Source organism: Silene latifolia, chromosome 8 (genome assembly GCF_048544455.1).
Source record: "Silene latifolia isolate original U9 population chromosome 8, ASM4854445v1, whole genome shotgun sequence".
Classification (NCBI taxonomy): Eukaryota; Viridiplantae; Streptophyta; class Magnoliopsida; order Caryophyllales; family Caryophyllaceae; genus Silene; species Silene latifolia.
The window spans coordinates 16,466,195-16,479,603 of NC_133533.1; the positions used below are offsets into that span (position 1 = coordinate 16,466,195).

At 34.4% G+C, this 13,409-nt stretch overlaps 1 protein-coding gene across 1 annotated transcript in view; it reads left to right on the top strand.

Moving 5' to 3' along the window:
* The window catches only part of LOC141596504 (nuclear transport factor 2-like), a 167,293-nt gene that overhangs the window by 100,604 nt on the left and 53,280 nt on the right, over window positions 1-13,409 (top strand). The window lies entirely within an intron of this gene.

Genomic DNA, 13,409 nt, shown 5'->3' on the forward strand with positions numbered 1-13,409 from the left:
AGTGGTTTCCTCGATCTGGAGAATAACTGATTGATCGGAATCATCTACCATAGATACCTTCCGAGCGTGGCCACGCATTTCCAGTTCATTACTCCTCGAGTGGCCCTGAGATATTGTTATAACCCTGACAAGGGGTGGTCAATTCCTATCGCACTTATTCCCTTCGACTAGCCACATCCATCATTACCCAAAATATGCCCATTTGACCCCATTTACGAAGTTCGTAGTAACATAAATCAAAGTTAATCTGAAACTGTGCCACCTTAGGCGAACATTCTTTAGTGAAAAGAATCGACTCATTAGAATACTATAGTAGCTCTCGCCACGACTAGGCTATATAAATTTGCCAGAACTCTATAAACGGTCAGTAGCCCGACAAAGTGTTCCTAACAGTCTGCCTATGTGATCGACTAGTCATCTCACATGACTCCATGGCACTTGAACTTGCCATCAATCGCATCACACTCTAGTCACTTCGAGACGTCACCTCATGCAAGTGACTATGGGCAAATACAATGCTAATCTGTGTTCACTTTAACGGGGTTCAATTGTCTTTACAACCCTTTTGGATGTAACAAAGTATAAGGTGAGTTAATAATAACTCAAACGACAAATGTGGACATCACATTCGGGTAGTCAATACCATATTACAACCTTGTGATGTATATTGTAAGTGTGTAAACACTAGTTACTCGCAACATGTGTTTAACATACCATGTGTCCATGTGTTCAAACTCTTGAATTGCATTTTCCTTTATTTTCATGTTTGTCTTAGATAGCATGAATCTCACCAAGTACATATCTAGTTTCCCAAACTAGGTTTAGGTTCTTTACTTTGAGAGAACTTTCTTGTTGTTTATCACATAACAAACATATTATGGTGGACGACATAACTTGCACTAGTCAAGTGTTCTTCCACCTCATAATGTACCAGGTATATGTTTTGTAGGATCTTGTAACAATTGACAAGATGATTAGCCTAGCACTTCTCATAAGTCTTAGCAAATTTGAAAATACTAGTTTTGAGCAACTTCTTACTATAACCAAGTATCTTCTCAAACTTCTTATTTCTCCTTTTAGCTTAAATAGCTTAGGATTTACATAAATCCTTACGCGTTTTCGAACTTTAATATGTGCAACTTCTTGTCACATAACAGAGTGTTCTGTCAAACACTAGAATAGCTCATTAGTTCTTCTCGAGAATTCATGACGATTCTTCTATGGCTTACCAATGACTCATCATGCTCTTAAGCATATGATTCATTACAGGACATGTGTATGATTATTCTAATGGCGGAAACATTAGTAATTTTAATCATGTGATCAACCATTCTTAGGTTCAATGAATAACCATGACTGCTTATGGCAATTCCATTTTCATCTATATGAATAACCTACGTTTCTCGTTGATTTGATGTGCATATCTCAATGCCTATCCAACATCCCATGATGTGATTGGATTCATCTTAGTCCATTTTCATCCAGAATTGAAAACTCAAATACTTCTTTGTGAAAGATAGTACTAGCTTGTCATTCTCAATGAGTAATGAGTTATAAATTTTACAAGATGATTACTCCCACTAAATTTCATGTCTTCACATGATAATTTCAAACTCCCACTCAATTCCACATGTTTCGTATTTGACTACTCAATCGAAACATTTCAAGAATTGAAATACATTTTGCTTTGCCAAGTTATTAAGATAAAACCATATATGTTCCCAACATATCTTTTCAAAATACTTATTTTGAAAAGGTTTCAATCTTAAACTTATGGAAAGAGATTTTAATCTCTAATTCATTTTTATAATGATGCGTAGCAATGTCATTATTCAAAAGTGAAATCCCATTTAATGCACGTCCTTCTCAAAATACCCTTTTTTCGGAAAGAGGTTTAACCATTTCATTTTCATAATGAGGTTAAGTAATGACACTAGCGTGGTTAACAATTAACTTAGCTCTTGTAGACATCGGCATATCTTTCTTTGCAACTTTTAATCATAAATCTCATTTATATTCAAGGATGCAACTTTGTTTCATTTAGGCTCTTAAGTAAATATCAATATTAAAACTCTTATTTATATGTAGGTCATAGACTAGCCAAATCTCTTGTTAAGACTTTTCTTTAGTCATTTTCTATCAAAAACTTTCTTTTGGTCTCCTCGTGTAGTTATCTTAATAACATATTCTTTTGATTACTTCACTTGGTCTCTTTGTCATGTAGATCTTATCTATTTGAGACCATAGATCTCATCTATTCATGTACTATCTATTTTGGTATACAAATCATTCTTTCTTTCGTAGATCTCATTTACTCAAGCATACAAATTATTCTTTGTATTCTTTGTGTCTTCATTTTTCTCCCACTCTATCTTTAGAATAAATACACTAGATATTCAAAGATAGCTTATGAGACACAAATAATGATTTTGAAGTAGAAGGAGGACTATCTCATAGATTGACTAATAGATTTTAGATTTGATGAGTGTACTTAGTAATTGACATTCCTTTAGGAGAGTTCATTAACTCAACATCACTTTATAATTGATCATACACAAGCCTCAAGCTTGTGGACATATAATGAATTCCATCATTATAATTGTCTATTGGATCACTTTAAGTAGATGATCATATGTTTCTATATACAAGCATATAAAGACGAATTTTTAGAACAAACGAATACGATAAAAGGGGTGACTTGGGTTGCAAGCCAAGCCACCATAATCCAAAATACAACCATTGTTTAAAAGGATCACACATTTCCATGTCGAACACGGAAATCAAAATAGTTCTAAAATTCATAACATTAAAATAAAGACAATAATAAAAGCCAAGCTTCATTGGTAGCTACTCCTAGCTCCTTCATGATTTCTCAAGCGTGCTTCTCTTTTCCCTTGTCTTTGCTTGGAGGAGGCCCTATTTACAATAAAAGGGGATACATTATCACAACTTTGTATCAAAAATACCATAGTTGAATTAGAAATATAAAAGAAAGGATAGTCATTTACCTACTGGAGTGATCTTTCCAGCTTTGATGTCACCAAGATACTTGGAACAATTCCTCTTCCAATGTCCAACACCATTACAATAATGGCATTTATCAAGAGGACCCTTCTTAGTTTTGGAAGTGCTAGCTTCAAAAGTCTTAGCCTTGGTGGACTTGGGAGCTTGCCTCTTTCCCTTTTTCCCATTCTTTTTGAACTTCCCCTTGCTCTTAGTGCTTATATTAAGCACATCCTTAGGTGGGTTAACATTTAGCCCCATGTCTCTTTCGGCTTGTACAAGTAACTTGTGTAACTCTTCAAGAGACACGTCCTTTTCTTGCATATTGAAATTCACCCGGAATTGTACATATGCTTTGACTTTGGATAAGGAGTGAAGAATCCTATCAACAATGAGCTCCTTGGGGATTTCAACCTTTTGAAGTTTCAATGTCTCGACTAGCTCCAACAATTTGAGCACGTGAGGGCTAACCTTTTGGCCCTCCTTGAAATCGAGATCAAAGAATGCCGAGGCCGCTTCATATTGGACGATCCTCAGTGCTTGTGAGAACATTGTCACAAGTATGGAATAGATTTCATAAGCGGTGCCCATTTTAAAGGCTCTCCTTTGGAGATCCGCCTCCATAGCAAAAATCAACACATTTTTCATAGCGGCGGACTCTTTGTGGTAAGCCTCATATGTTTCCCTAGTGGCGGCACTCGACCTAGCATTAGGTTCGGGTGGAGAGGCCTCAATGAGGTAACGAAGCTTGTCGTCACCTTGGGCGGCTAATTTGAGTTGGGCATCCCAATCGGAGAAATTTGACCCATTCTTTTCAAGTTTACAACGATCCATGAAGGATCGGAGCCATGAAACATTAGTGAGAGTGGTGGCGTTGGTGTTTGGTGCGGCCATTTGTTATGAGAAATAAAAGTGGTCTACAAAACAAAAATAGAAGGAATAAAACACTTGTCGTTTTTCAAAATAATAATAATAAAACTCGTAAATTTTAATTTAAACAAGTTTTATAGCATTTATCTAGTGACTTCTACCCAACTTGATAAATGATTCCAAGATCCAAATTCATATTTACTTGGGCACGGTGTAGCCGATTCATCCTTTATCAATATAACTCGGTGGATTAACTCTTTAATCGATTCTACTTTTAGAACTCTTGGTCGATAAAATTACATTAATATTTATCTTTAGCCCAAAACACATCCGGCTATGGTCGAGAATACTTTTGTTGAGTTCAACCCAAATTTCGAATAAATGTGTCCATGATCCAAATCCACATTAACTTGGGCACGGTGTAGCCGATTCATCCCTTATCAACATGAATTCGATGGATAGACATTTATCACCCACTTCTCCTACGTAACAAGGTTTGTACCCCGGTGTGGCCGAGCGCACTCCCTCGCGAAATAGGTTTTCATGGTTTCTACTTTTTGGTAAGGCTAAGTCTCAATTGTTTATTTTAGCGAGAGGTCATGTCAATTTATTATCTATCACGTTTTAAGTGAACTAAAGCGGTGAACTACGATAATTGTAATTGACACGGTCGATAAACTCGATTTAAAATGCATGTTTAGTTATGGCGATTTAGCGATGCATGCAACATATAAATAAAATGCAAAGCATAAAAATAAAATCCTAGTATGGCCTTCCTAAAAAAAGTAAATCCAATAAACTATTACAAATTCGGAAACCAACTCCTTTGGTCCCTTGAACTTCGGTCTTGGCACACATTTCAAGGCAACACTTTCTTTGATGGATCGCCTTCTCGAATGACACCGTCTTCAATGGACTCCGGAATAATTAAATTACAAAATGAATTACATAATTTCCTATTATAAATTTGTAATTAAAATAAAAATAAATCTATTAAATTACAAAACGGTGATACGAGATCACAATAATTATAACCGAATCGATATTCCCATACATTTCGGGTAATACCAATTAAAACTAAGGCCATATATACTAAGTAAAATTACATAATTCAAAAATTACATAAAATTAAAATATGACAATCATAAATATAATGCAGCATTATAATATATATGAACATGCTAAATTTTATGCTAAATCGCCTTTAAAGAGCCAATATCATATATTAATCGGTTTTTACGGATTTGCGTGATTTAACTTATTAAAATCACAATAATTACATAAATTCATATTTATGTACAAGTTAATTACCCTAACCATATTAGGATTCAAAACTTAGTCTTCACTAATATTTTGACAATAACTCAACTTGATTTCTTAATATTGTTCATTATGGACCGAAAATATAAAATTTATGCTATAAACTTCAAATTAAATCATAAAAATTTCAAATAATTTCAAAATTTGAAATTTAAACTCATGAACATTCTGGAAAAATATCATGACACTCATAATGTTCAAAACTTAGGTCAAAATTTCGAAAATTTATCGAGAAAAATAATGTTGCGGTTTATCGGTTTTAACAAATATGACCATAAAAATATGAGAAAAATTATTTTCATCAACTTTTCACTTTTAGATCTGAAATATATGATAAAATGCAACATGTGACCTTTTTCTTTAGTCATAAAGTATGTTTTAGAATTATTACTAATTATAGTCACTATTTATGTGGTTTTTCATCAAAAATTCATAAATCATGCATAAGGACTTCATTATAGCCAAATATTTTACACACGTCTTGTAAAATTTCATGTGACAACATGTTCAATTTCCATGACCAGATTCGAAATATAACTCATATTAACCTATTTACCCATTTAAATACGATTTTAACTTAAAAATTCATATTTTGAGCAAAACAACTTATTTTAACATGAAAATTTACAGGCCATTCGTAGGTAATATATGTGAAAACATATCCAAAAACCACTGAAAAATTCAAAGTTTAGCTATTTTTCGTCCAAAAATGACATTTTTATCATAAAAATCACATTTTAATGCCAATAATATATAAAATGAACAATAAAATCCATAAATAAACAAAAATATCCTAAATACATTTTAGGATCAGAAACTTTAACATGCAAAGTTATTTTTAGGTTTATCTTCATAAATCCAAATTAATTAGTTTTGTATATTAATCTTATAACTCGGAAAAACTATAAACCGATTTGCATGCAAATAACCTAAGGCTCATGATACCACTTGTTAGAAATCATTAATCTCATTAATTTACATATTCATATATGAATTGATTTATTTAGTCATAAAATAAAAGCTAGATCTTATGCATGCAAACTTAAACAAGATAAGAGAAGAAATCGTCTATCTTACATTGGGATTTCGGATTAAAAGGGCACCAACAAATTCACCTATTTGTTAGTTCTTGAGCTTCCTTATAATGGATGAACAAAAGGTCCAAAATAGAACCTCTCCCAAAAGTATATACCCAAAGAAATCCCTTAATAACTTATATAATTATGAACTAGTAAAAATATAAGTTTTACTTAAAATATGACACAAAATATTAATTTTGTACTCTTATATTTTTCGGCCAAGAGAGGAAGGATTTTGTGAGATTTTTATTTCTCTAAGTTTTCACAATTATAGAGAGAATTAATATTTCTTAAACTAGAAATATATTATGAAGTAGTGAATGAAAAATTAGAGGAAAAATCCTTTATATTTCTCTTTAGAAAACCGGTGGGGAGGGAGAGGTGAGCCAATGCATGGTGCTCATTTTATTTCCAAGAAAATAGACTTGCATGGCTACAATTAGGTAGGTAATCATTTTGTTTTCAACTTAAAAATAATTAACACAATTTAAACCTTATACTCCCTCCAATTTTTGGCACATATGACATAAAATGGAAGGTCCACTTTATTTTGTCATTTGTCAATTGTAACATATGTGACATGTTACTTGACTTATGAAATTGTAATGTATTTTTAACATATTAAAAATCAACATACTCATAAATATGTCATTTACAAAATCGACTAGTAATTCGTAATTACTTGCACCAAAACGGTTTATCAAATTATAAATTACAACGTCTTGTATTTATAATAAATTATTCATTCAGTTTCAATTTCAATTGTTTCGTAAACAATAATTTTATCTAAGTAATAAAACAATTCAATTACTTAGACCGTATCTAATTTAATCGAATTATAATAAGACACGTTAATCTTACTCACAAATCATCCGTCAATTTTAAGCAATTTAATTAACTCGTATCGGCATACGATAAATTAAATAATCAATTAAGAGTATTTCCCTATAGGTATGACCTAAGGGGATCAACTGATCACCACCGTCGCACGACAGTAATATCAAACTCTAGCCAGCCAATCATTACCGATATGTATGGACCAGTTGACTGTAAAATATTACATCCCACATGTATTCTTAAGATGAGATTTAAACATGTGATCATCATGATCGACAATTGTGATCGCATTATTGTCGGAGGACACATATTCCAACAAAGTAAAGCAATAATGATTATGCTAAACATAACTAGTTGTGAGATTAACTAAAACAAGAGAAGAGAAATACCATAAGATGAATTTAAAGAGGAAAAGATGTAATATTGACCAACTATATTAAACTAACCAACAACAATAACATGGAAATAAACATGATTAAATGAACAAAGAATAAACTTTAATTAAATTACCAACTAAAATTAACAAGAACATGAAATTGAGATAAATGACATAAAAGAGAAAGGATAAGAAAGTATACCAACTTTGGATTAAATTGAGTATGGAAATGATAGATCTTGAAGGACAATTACAAAAGATAGAAACTTGGGGTAATTTCTAAACTAATTAAACCATGAAAATAAGAGCAAACCCAACAATAAGGACCTAAAATAAGCAACAATGTAGCTTTAAGGACCCCAAATTTGATAGTGTAGCTATAAGGACCTCACAAACGGTTCTGTTAAACTTTCACCAAATTTTCTTTTATTTCATTGACTTTTTGTATTTAAAACTAATACGCTTTCAAATGTAGAATACATATATGCTTGAATACTTCTATTTGTCCAATTTGTGTTTACCTCCACCATCTTTTCCAAACATAGTACTCCATAGTCCATACTAATTAACAATTCGTTCTTGCATCTCTCTTTTTACCATATAGCTAGTAAATAGGTCAATTGAGTCGAATTTGAGTCAAGCCAATTTGGGTTTAGGTTTGTAAGAATTCAGGTCGTGTTCGGTCATTTAGAATTCCGGTCATTTTCGGGCAACTATTATCAAGGTTTTTTATGGATAGTAATCAATTTGCAACATACACATACGGGGCCAGGTTATATTTGGTCGGGTAAATTCGGGTCTCAGCTCAGATTCGAGTCCTCGATGAGGGCAATGGCTGATTACTCGCTATTCACTTATAATAAAGACGGCATTTTCATTGGAATTTTGGTTTATGTCGATGATATGATAATTGTAAGTGATAGCAAAGAAGCAAGTGACCATCTCAAAGGTTTTCTTGATCGTAGTTTTGGTATAAAAGACCTTGGGAGGCTCAAATATTTTTTGGGAATTGAGGTAGCAACTGGGTCCAAGGGACTTTTTCTTAGTCAAAGAAAATATGCCTTAGAAATTATTAAGGAGGCCGGGTTGGAAGGAGCAAAACCAGTGGATATACCCATCCAACCCAATCACCAATTAGCTTTGGCAAACCGAGAATTGTTACACGACCCTATGAAGTACAGGCGGTTGGTGGGACGACTCATTTATTTGACTATTACGAGACCCGACTTAGTGTACGCAGTCCATATTTTGTCCCAGTTTGTACATGCTCCAAGAAAAGAGCATTGGGATGCCGCATTACGAGCTATACGATACATTAAAGGAAGTCCGGGAAAGGGGATTGTGATACAGCGTAACAATGATTTATTGTTGCGTGGATACTCGGACTCGGATCATGCGAGGTGTCCATTGACAAGGAGGTCAATTACCGGTTATTTCGTGACCTTAGGGCACTCACCCATCTCGTGGAAAGCAAAGAAACAAGCCACAGTTGCTAAATCAAGTGCAGAGGCGGAGTATCGAGCTTTGGGTGCCGTGACAAGTGAAGTGATATGGTTGAAGTCGTTTCTTAAATCACTTGGCATAGATCATAGCACGCCCATTGAAGTGTTTTGTGACAATACAGCCGCCTTACACATTGCTAAAAATCCCATTTTTCATGATCGTACTAAGCACATCGAGGTAGATTGTCATTTCATACGTCATCATATTGTGAACAAAACAATCTCGACCTCTTATTTGCGAAGTAAAGACCAAATAGCGGACATCTTCACAAAGGCGTTAGGAGGAGAAGCATTTCGTTATCTTCGATCCAAGTTGGGCATTAGCTTGCCAAGTGCTCCAACTTGAGGGGGAGTATTGAACAATATTGTAGGATCTTATCATGATGATACAATATTGTTATTATTGTTATGTAAATATTAGGTGAATAATATCCTAGTTATATTATTCAACTAAATTATTGGTTACCAAGTTTATAGGCATGATATTAGGAAGTAAATATTCTGTAAGTAGTATATATGCAGTGGTGTTTGCTTGTTCATTATTCAATAAAAACACACGTTTAATCTTCCCATGTGTCTTCTTTCTTACAGATACAATGTGAGGCTACATTGTGCTGTAATTTTTCACATGTATTTGGCCTGTTTTATGGTTTTATCCTCCTGCCATTAAAAATTATCTTGCAATACCCAAGGTGAATAGATTCATAATTATCATTTTGATCAGAATGTTCGTTTTGATCATGGTCTAGCCAAAGTCAATCAAAAATCAAACATTTTATAGTCATATTGCATTTAGTGTTTGCTTGTATAGTTGTTGGTAGGGTGGGGGTTGGTTCTTTTTAATGGGTTACCTTGAGTTGGTTTTACATTATATTCACTAGATTGAATTGGTGGTAGTGACTGCGTATTGGAGGCCGAAGTTGCTGGTGACAGTGTTAGTGGTGGGTGAAAGTGGTGACGGTGGAGAGCTGGTGATTTGTGTCAGTTCCATTTCCCCTTCAGTTTCACTGTACACTCCTATTTCTTTTCTCTTTCTCATCTTTTTTTGGAAGATCATGCTTTTATTTATGCCTGGTTTTTGTTGAAACAAAATACTGTTCAAGGCTGTTCTCGTACACTCTCAGGCTATGCTTTTATTTATGCTTGGTTTTGTTAATGGAACTGGTGATTTGCGCTTGGTTTTGTTAAGATTGAGAGGGATGTGGGGAGATGGGTATATGGGTGGGATTTAGCTTGTGTTTTTCCCCTACGGCTTTTGGCAGACTATTGGAGAGATACTCATTTGAATTGCTATGGCTTTGAGTACTGTGTTTGCAAATTAATTTTGTGGAAGTATGGAACGGTTGTATAAGAGACCATTTGTTTAAGAAGAAGCGAGTGTGAATAATTTTGCAGGAAAAAGTAAAAGATGTGAGGAGATGTAATAAGGGAGAAGTGGTGGCGATTTGGAGAGCCGTAGCTTGGAATTCAGGCAAGCGGTCGTTAAGCTTCAATGATTTTGATTTCGACTCCTTCGTGTATCATAGCCCCTGCCTTTTATCAGTAATTAATTCTATGAACAATAAAATATGTTCTCTCGCTGTCTTACATTTGCTTTGTTTTTTTAATCCATGATGTTATAGTCTCTCAGTTGCTTATAGGGGAATGCAGTGTACATCCGGACCTCCCTCTTTACAACCATACCCCGCAATTTACCGTTGTCATTGAGACATGGTAATTATTAAGTTATTCTTATGCACGATCTTTTTAGCCTTTATTGCCGTTGAGTGGAGAAATAACAAGGTTTGACAGTCATACATCCTTATGACTTTAAACTTCAAACTCAGTTGGTTTTATGGTCGTGAATTCGTGATGTTGCGCTTGTTCATGAAAATGTTACTAAATATTATTCTATGAATAAATGCATTGCTCTGAAGTATTTAGTTATAAGTTTACGCCTAATGATTGATGTGTCACGATTTGAAGAGGTGCACCAGCTTGGTTAATAGTTTTATTAATTTTTGAACTTTGTTGTTGTTTACTTCATTTGACACATAACTACTGTAAATCATCTCTCCATGTCTTTATTAAAAGATTAAGGAAGACAGTTAACTTCCCACATGCTTGAATGAGGGCATTTTTTGTTCTAAACTAGAATTGCATAGAGATATCCAATAGATCGTAGATAATGCCTCTTTGTTTTTAGGTAGATTGGTAGAGGGAAGGTGCTGCCTTTTTTGTATCATTTATTAACCAAAAATCTGCTATATTTTCAGCTAATTTGTCAAACCTTTTTATATGGTTAGTTATCATATTACTCCATAGTTCCTAAATTTTAGCTACATCTCTAGGGTTTAGTTTAGTTTTCAACTATTAAGTATCTTTTCCGGTTTACTAGGGCCGGTGAGATGTAGCTGAAATCAATTTTTAGAATGAACATCATATTGGAATTAAGTGATTTTGGTAATACAAGGTCAACATCTGAGTATTAGATAAGCTAAGTCAGTTCCTTGATCCTTAGTTTCACCAAAGTATAATTTTGGTCAGTCGTGATATCAGTCGTTGCGGCTTAACCTCACTTAATTGCGGCTAAATGTCTTCATCTGGTTAAGCAGTGGCTTGATTTAAGCCGGACTGGGCATTCTTTAGATGGCTTACTGAAATGGAGATGCAAGAGTTTACTGAAGAAGCAGATTATAATGGCTTGTATTGCGAGCCTGGTTTATCACATCTAGCTGGGCAGGAATTGTGCTAAGCATGAAAGGATTGTTCAAAGACCTATTACAGTGCTGCATAAGGTACATAAACACATGTTATCAACTTAGCATTTTGTATGGAAGATGAGCAGCTCTATTTTTTTTTTTCTTCAGTAACTTAGCGGTTTGGTAAACAGGTCTTACCGTGAGTTGATGTTCCCCTTGTTGCCTGTTCTTTTGTACTTTTACTGCTGCACTTGCGACGTCTACCTTTACATAGTTCTCTTTTCTGATCTTTGATGTTGAAGCATGTTTACTTAAATAGCTTATACCATATACTTTGGATGTTATTCAATTTTTCATGTTACATTTGACTTTAAATCTCGGTTTTGTTGTTGATAGCACTGGCACTGAAGGGCCAACAGATGTGCTGGTTTTGAGTTTTAAAACGTTATGAATTTGTATGAACATTGAGAAGCAACTGATTATTACTCCCTCAGTCCCAATCATTTGTTTACCTGTCATTAAAATATCCCTCACAAAGAATATAAAAGATAAACAAAGGATCAAGACGGAGGTATTAGCTATTAAGATCTTGTGTTATGCATTGTGTTGTTGAAATGTTGCTGAATGATTCGGTGGGTGTAGTGGGTAGTGGGTCTGGTATAATTTTCCTATTTTCATCCAACAGGCGGGTACAAGTCAATTATTGATATCCATGATGGGTCGTGGGGCGGGTATGCTTATAGTTTACTTGTTCGACTATCCTCATTCCCCAGGTCCCCCACCCGGCCTTAGTGACATGCCGTTAGATAACCCACAGGCAGACTTTTGAAAGGGTAACTTTGTCCTTAATAGTCAATTTGACTCAAAAGTAAATGTGATATCAGTGACAAATTGGTTACGGTTTGAAGTTTAAAGCGTCTTCTCGGAAAGAAAATATAGTTAATCTAAATGAAGAGAGAAAGGAAGCACGAGCTTTGGCTTTGTTCTTTTTAATACCGTTCCATGCTATCATTTGATTTCAGGATATCTGAGTTGTTTAGTCTTGTATAGCCAATAGTTATTTTGTGGAAACAACAACAAATTACGATCTTTATATGCTTGTGCGCAATTTTGTATAGTACCTGCTGATTATATATGGTACTATGAAATTGTAGAATGGATTACGCCAATAGGTAAGTTATATTGTTGACATTTGTTGTTTGAACGTGTTCTTGAAATGAATATGTACTGAATCTAAATGAAAAGAGAAAGTTTTAGCTTTTGGCTCTGCTGATCTTTTTAATACCATCCTGGGCTATCATTTGTTTGGGGGTATCTCGGTTGTTTAACTATATTGTGGAAATAACAAATTGCAACTCTTTATGCTTGTGTGATCCTTTGCATGGTACTTGTTGAATGCTGATTGTATACTATTTTATGAAACTGTAGAATGGATTCCGCAACCAAGTATGCAGTCATTAAAATCATGGGCTGCACAGGATCAAGGGGCCAGGTGACTCAAGTTAGGGTTAAGTTCTTGGATGACCAAAACTGATTCATCATGAGAAACGTCAAGGGACCCGTCAAGGAAGGAGACATTCTTACTGTTCTTGTATCTGAAACAAATTTACTTAGGTGTCTCAAAAGGCGTATTTTTTTCCCCATCAAGGAAACTGGTTATAAAATGATGCTTACTATGAGTATGCGCCTTTCTATACACTACCGACTTGCTTCATTCCGCTTAGAATTCCACTAAATTCGT